The 7691-nt window shown below is 40.8% G+C and overlaps 1 non-coding gene across 1 annotated transcript; it reads right to left on the reverse strand.

The window, feature by feature from the left end:
* Positions 1-2757: 2757 nt before the first annotated feature.
* Positions 2758-2863, reverse strand: LOC120108176. Its single transcript, XR_005509657.1, has one exon. It is a non-coding gene; the product is annotated as a small nucleolar RNA R71 (small nucleolar RNA).
* Positions 2864-7691: the final 4828 nt, after the last annotated feature.

The raw sequence follows: 7691 nt of genomic DNA on the forward strand, positions 1-7691 counted from the left end.
CTCCCGTCGAGCCCGCCAGCCAGATCCACAACCCGATCCTCCCTCAGCCGCGTGCCAAACCCAAGAGGGAAATCAGCCGGGCGTCTTCCGCATCCAACTGTGGCATTGTCTTCATCCCGGATGTTCCGCCAGCGACCACGCCTCCGCTGCAATCAACGAGCCGCTCCAACCGCCAGCGACCACTCCTCCGATCAACCCGTTCCAGCCTGAGAGATCTTCCACAAAATCTTCCACGCGGTTCAGCCTCTCTTCACAATTCCTCCGCCTCTTCATCCGCAGCTGAGATCCCGCTCTTCCGCATCAGTCCTTTCCAGCGGCAGCCAACATCTCCGGATTCATCTCCTTCCCAGCAGCCGGTAATGCAGCTCCTCCCGGATCGGCATCCGTCTCTAGCTCCGTTCCCGTCTTCTCCGAGATCCCAGACTCCCATGATTCAGCCACCCAGCCAGCTTTTTCCGGATTAGCGCCTCCATCCCACGGTCAGCTCCAGCCGATCCTATGGATTCCGTCCCAACGATCACGCACGCGTTCTTCCTCCTCTCCACGCGAAATCATGGATCCACCGTTTTCTTGGTGGGGATCTATAAAAGGAGGAGGGTGGCGTTCGATGGGGGGGAGCTGGGTGGAGAAGAAAGAAACAGGGGAGACCCCTGTTTCGGTGAAGAAAAGAAGACACCAGCCGAAAGAAAAGAGAGAAAAAGAAATAAAAAAAGAGAGAAAAAGGGGAGGAAAGAGAATAGTTTTGATATTTTGGGAATAATGGGAGTTGATCAATTTCATTTGAAGATGGGAGGTCGTCCGGAAGCCATGCTTGGCTAAACATCCAATCTAGGGCTGGATGAAGCCCTAGCAATGTATCAGGGCAATTGTAGTTTTTACTTTTTTTATTATTTTGGAGCTTGTTTAAATTCTTATTTTCAATGAAATATTTCTTTATGATATTTAAATTTCGAGCATGCTAGTTACTAATCATGTTTGCTAAAGTAGTCTAAGATGATCCATGCCTAGGAAGATGAAGTGTGCTGCATCCTAGATTAGCATACTTAGGTAGACACTTCATGCTACACCGAAGATGGATCTTCCTAACACTATGTATGCTTTTATTTTAAAAAGGCTTGTAGCCAAAATTGCATGCCTCTCCAAAAGATAAAAATTAAGAACACAATCCTTGATGCAATGCTATGTGGTGGATTCCAAACCCTAGATCTATTTACTTTGATAAAATTTCAATTCGTACTCGTAGATTAATTTAGTTAAATCAAGTTAGCAAATCCTTCTTCTTGATTTATTTTTAAAAGAAAAATAACTTATTCTCCAATCCCTGTGGACCGACACCCGTAATCACTATCCTAAAGGATACGTGCTATTGCGTGATTTATTTTTGAAATTGAAAAGAACCGATCAATTTTTGGCGCCGTTGCCGGAGATTGCTAGCATAGTTATTTTTCTTATTAAAAAAAATTATTTAAAAAAATTAAAAAAAAATTAAAAAAAATTTTCTATTATTGTTACTTTTCTTATCTTCTTTTTCTCCCTTACTAATTTTTATTTATTTATTTATTTATTTTATCAGGAATCGAAAAAAAAAAGAATCTGGGATGATCAAAAGGAGAACTGCCGGAAAAGAAATGCTGTAGAGGTTTGCAAAAAAAAAAAAAAATAAATTGCTGGGGAAATTCCCTTTGGTAACCTCTAAACTTTTTTTATTTAAATTAATTATTGGTTTGAAATTTTGTGGTGATCGTTTGATTTTAATTACAGCAAAATTGTGAATGCATGCCTGATACACATACACCAATTCATTTGCACTTAGTAAGGGCAATCACCCCAACAAGATAAGAGCCGGATTTCATCACCGGACTCTTGCCCAACTTAGGTGAACTCAATCTCACATAGTGTCACTTTAATTAAAATCAATTAGACGTTGGCTCCTAGGGACATTCGAGCTCAATAGGATGAAGATCACCGAAAGTTGCACCAATTTCGCTCTGTGGCTTAGTTGATGTCTAGGCAAGCTTTGTCCCTATAAGGGAGACAGTTCATCTGTTCGAGGCAAGTGGGTTTTAAGTGGGACCTTTGCGAACGCATCGTGACCCCTCCACTTACCTGGGAGCTTACCTGGTCAACTCGGTTCATTAGACCGGATTGGAGGCTTAGGTGCCCTCTTCAAACCAGTTAGGAGCTGTCTAGTGATTTTAGGACAAAGACTAGGATTGATATGCTTTTCTCTTTTATTGCATGCTTGATTGATCGAGTACTAGTGTATGCACGGTAGTCGTTCTAGAGTACGAAACCTATTACCTTTTGACCCTGAAATAGAACGAACCCTTAGGAACATTCGAGCTAAGATCAAAACATTAGGATCATCCCCACCTCTTAAGATGGCTGAAGAACAACCCAAACTCCTGAGGGAGTACTTTACTCCCACTATTTACACTTCCCCATCTTGCATTCGATTACCTGAGGTAGCAGCTGTACAATATGAAATAAAGTCTAGTGTGATCCAAATGCTCCCATCTTTTTATGGGCTCACCAACGAAGACCCCTACAAACATTTAGATGAATTTCTTGAGATTTGCACCACCGTCAAGATTCAGAACTTCACTGATGATGCCTTGAAACTTAGGTTATTCCCCTTCTCCCTTAAAGATAGAGCCAAACAATGGCTGAATTCTTTAGAAGCTAACTCAATTCGTTCTTGGGATCAAATGCAACAAGAATTCCTTAAAAAATACTTTCCCATAGGAAGAACGAACCAGTTTAGACGTGCCATTACAAGCTTCTCCCAAACTGAGGGAGAAGAATTTCATGAAACTTGGGAGAGATTTAGGGACCTAATCCGTAAATGCCCTCATCATCAAATACCTAAGTGGCAACTAGTGCAATGTTTTTATGACGGATTGACAGAACGAAACCGTCAGATGATCGATGCTGCATGCGGGGGCACTTTTATGCTTCAAAATGAACATGAAGCATGGAAATTATTTGAAAATCTTAATGAAAACTCCCTCCACCATGCTTCATGTTCTCGTCAAGCACCCCCGAGTTCTCAAAGAAAAGGGACCATTTGTGAGATAAGTCATTCTATGGACCTGTCTAGCAAGGTAGATGCATTGTCCCATAAGATTGACCAACTGATGATAGGTGGGCATTACATGAACTCTTCCCAAGCACAAGTGTGTACTATTTGTTCTAGCCCATCCCACCCTATTCATGAGTGCCCCTCAGCGCCCCAATTCCCCGAACTCGTGCAAGAACACATCAATGCTGCTCAAACACAGCCTAGACCGGGTAATGACCCATTTTCCAATACATATAACCCGGGATGGCGAAATCATCCAAACTTTTTTTGGAAGCAGCAAGCTTCGAACACAGCCCAACCCTACTCCCAAAATTTTCAAAATCCTCAGAATTTTCAAACCCCACAAAATATTCATCCCTACCGTCCCTCGATTCAATTTCAACACACTCCTCCTCCACCCCAAAGAAACACAGCCTTTGAGGAGAAAGTGTTGAACGCCCTTCAAGGTTTGGAAACCATTACACAATTAGTGCACTCTCATACGCAATCAATCGCCAAGCTAGAATCCCAAATGGGTCAACTAGCTAATGCACTAAACAAGCGAGAGGAAGGAAAGCTTCCAAGCCAACCACTAAGTAATCCTAGGGGACAATACATGGCTCAAGAAAATCAACTAAATGCAATTCATCATGAACAAGCCAATGCTTTGACTACCCTAAGGAGTGGACGTGTAGTAGACAATAAGATTGGGGAGGACAACAATAAGGAAGATGAAGAAGAGGATAGAAATGTGTCAAATGAAAAACCTTCTTCTTCTTCTTCACCTAGTCCACCTTCTGCCAAAACTCATATCCCAAAGGCCCCATATCCTGAAGCTCTTAATTCACCCTCTCCCTTTGGCAAAAAGGGAACTTCACTAGAGGAAATAATGGAGGTTTTCAAACAAGTGAAAATCAACCTTCCACTTCTTGATGCTATTAGACAAGTTCCCTCCTATGCCAAATTCCTCAAAGACCTTTGCACACAAAAGCGAAAATCTAGGACACATGTGCCTAAAAAGGTCTTCCTAACTGATCAAGTGAGTTCTATTCTCCAACACAACACCCCTCCGAAATTCAAAGATCCTGGTGCTCCCACCATCTCCTGTGTCTTAGGAAATAATTTCATTGATCGAGCACTCTTAGATCTAGGGGCAAGTGTCAACCTTTTACCTTATTCAGTTTATGAGAAACTTGGGTTAGGTGAGTTAAAACCAACCTCGGTATCCCTTCAATTGGCTGATCGATCTGTAAAAACACCACGTGGGATAATTGAAGATGTTCTTGTCAAGGTAGACAAATTCTATTTTCCAGTAGATTTCATTGTCCTTGATATGGAACATGAACCTAATCCTAAGAAATAAATCCCCGTTATCCTTGGGCGGCCCTTTTTAGCAACAGCCAATGCGTGCATCAATTGTAGAACAGGGGTAATGAACATATCATTTGGAAATATGAAGGTAAAATTAAATGTGTTCAATGCGGCCGACCAACCCGCAAGAGAAATTGAGTGTTTTATGATAGACAAAATAGATGACCTCATAGAAGGAGATGCAAAAACTATCTCACTATGTCTGGCTGAAGACAATAAACTTAGCGCTTGTTGGGAGGCAACCCAATTCTCTTAGATTATTTCTTAACATTGAGGACAATGTTAGGTTTAGGTTTGGGGGTATTCATCTTGATTTTCATCAAAAAAAAAAAGTTAAAAAAAATTAAAAAAAATCATCTTTTAAAAAAAAAATTAAAAATATTTTTTTTTAAAAAAAAATGTGTTTGTTTTCATAATAAAAAAACCTAATTTATATACATTTATGCGAGAATAATAAACACACAAGGTATATAAAATCTAAAAGCCCAATGACTAGTGGGAAGTAATACAAATTTAAGTTCTTTTTATTAAGTCTCTCTTAGGGAGTTGTAAGCTAATTAATACTTTGGAATTTCACTACACACTGGCCGACCCTTCTAAGGTCTAGGCTCGACATTATGTTGATAGTATAGTAGCAACCTTGGACCCTGATGAATCATACTTATCTAATCCAATTAAAAAAAAAAATCAATAAAAATGGATTTAGTCAAGAACATCGAAAAGGGCTACCTATTGTCAAAGGTCAAGTGGGCTTGTGATGAGGACTCCGAGCATAAGTCCGTAGGGGAGTCTTGATGCCCGACACCTTATGCCAACTGGTGTGAGAGTTGTCGACTGATTGCTCGTTACACGGAGAAATCACCACAAGAGTAAAAGTGCACAATTTATATATCTTTCTGAAAAAAAAAGAAAAAAAAAGGGAAAAAAATGCTGTATTGACCGAAAAGACAATAGTGTGAAAGCCGTCGTTGTAAAAATTCGAGTAAACTGGAATATTACAGATAAAGCCCGTGAGGTACTAAAGTAAACATCCACAACTCTCGAAATCCTGCAGGTAAGATGATTTTGAATCAGTGAGTAGGTTCCTTCGACCAATCCTTGGAAACTACTGGTATTAGCAATATTTTGGAGATCCGAACTCTTAGCTTGGGTACGGTCCAGATTTCACCAAGCACTCCAGTATAAATAAGTCTTACAACTCCCTAACGGAAACTTAATGACTTCAACTTGAATTGCATCTTGACCTAGGATTTGGGCTGACTTAGTAAATAAAACCATGTGTGCTTTGAAATTCTTATCATTTATGTATCTTAAATTTGATTTAAAAAAAGAAGAAGAAGAAGAGAGTTTTCGAAATTCTTAGCTAGTATGCATTTGGAATTTGATTTTCACCTCATAGATCAATTGATTTAAAAAAAAAAAAGAGAAATTAGTAATAACAATTATGATAAATGATTTATTGAAGTTTGTGGGTATGTTCACTGAAAATCCTCACGAGACTACAACTCGTCCACTAGGATAACCTAGGGGTTTAAAGCCTTGTTACATATGGTAAATGTAACCGCGATGCCTGCGAAAGTGAGTTAAAATTCTTCTTTTCTAGTTTTATTTTGCTCGAGGACTAGCAAAACATAGGTTTGGGGGTGTGATAAGTGCTGAATAATTTATAATTTAGTTATCTTTTCATAGCACTTATCAATGTTCTTAAACTAATAAATACATACTCTACCATAAAATTGAATAAACATTGAAACAAATTTAAAATATGGTAAGAGGTAAATAATTCTTTTCTTAAAACAGGCTTTGAACTTGTCTCTCTCCTGGTTGTAATCTTTCATGAAAACATATAAGAAGGAGATTGTGTTGACCCGGTTTAGTAACCTGATGGAGTTGTAATCAAGCTAAGGCTATGATTAAATAGGTTTTGGTCCTGATTCGATCGAAAGTTATAATTAATTATGTATGGGGCAAAGGTTTGATGAACCCTTTTTATTAGGTCACGGTCCTGTTTTTAGTCTTGTCTAGTCGAGTTCGATCTGAAGCAGCTTAGCAAGAATTAAATTTAAATGACAATGGGCTCAAGGACAAGTCAACCATCATGACCCACCTCAAACCCAAAGTCAATTCCCAACCAATTCCTTACCTACCTTCATATAAAATTTATAATTTTAAAACAAAAAAAATAATAATAATAATAATTGAATATCCATGATTCACTGTTCATATGAACAGTGTCCCGTGAAAACACTGTTCATATGAACAGTGTTACAAAAAAAATATATAACAAAACTAATCCTACTGTTCATCTTCTTCCTCCCCGTAAGCATCCCGACCGTCCACGGCTCCTCCCGTCGAGCCCGCCAGCCAGATCCACAACCCGATCCTCCCTCAGCCGCGTGCCAAACCCAAGAGGGAAATCAGCTGGGCGTCTTCCGCATCCAACTGTGGCATTGTCTTCATCCCGGATGTTCCGCCAGCGACCACGCCTCCGCTGCAATGAACGAGCCGCTCCAACCGCCAGCGACCACTCCTCCGATCAACCCGTTCCAGCCTGAGAGATCTTCCACAAAATCTTCCACGCGGTTCAGCCTCTCTTCCCAGTTCCTCCGCCTCTTCATCCGCAGCTGAGATCCCGCTCTTCCGCATCAGTCCTTTCCAGCGGCAGCCAACATCTCCAGATTCATCTCCTTCCCAGCAGCCGGTAACGCAGCTCCTCCCGGATCGGCATCCGTCTCTAGCTCCGTTCCCGTCTTCTCCGAGATCCCAGACTCCCATGATTCAGCCACCCAGCCAACTTTTTTCGGATTAGCGCCTCCATCCCACGGTCAGCTCCAGCCGATCACATGGATTCCGTCCCAACGATCACGCACGCGTTCTTCCTCCTCTCCACGCGAAATCATGGATCCACCGTTTTCTTGGTGGGGATCTATAAAAGGAAAAGGGTGGCGTTCGATGGGGGGGAGCTGGGTGGAGAAGAAAGAAACAGGGGAGACCCCTGTTTCGGTGAAGAAAAGAAGACACCAGCCGAAAGAAAAGAGAGAAAAAGAAATAAAAAAAGAGAGAAAAAGGGGAGGAAAGAGAATAGTTTTGATATTTTGGGAATAATGGGAGTTGATCAATTTCATTTGAAGATGGGAGGTCGTCCGGAAGCCATGCTTGGCTAAACATCCAATCTAGGGCTGGATGAAGCCCTAGCAATGTATCAGGGCAATTGTAGTTTTTACTTTTTTTATTATTTTGGAGCTTGTTTAAATTCTTA

Source organism: Phoenix dactylifera, unplaced genomic scaffold (assembly GCF_009389715.1).
Source record: "Phoenix dactylifera cultivar Barhee BC4 unplaced genomic scaffold, palm_55x_up_171113_PBpolish2nd_filt_p 001206F, whole genome shotgun sequence".
Taxonomy (NCBI): domain Eukaryota; kingdom Viridiplantae; phylum Streptophyta; class Magnoliopsida; order Arecales; family Arecaceae; genus Phoenix; species Phoenix dactylifera.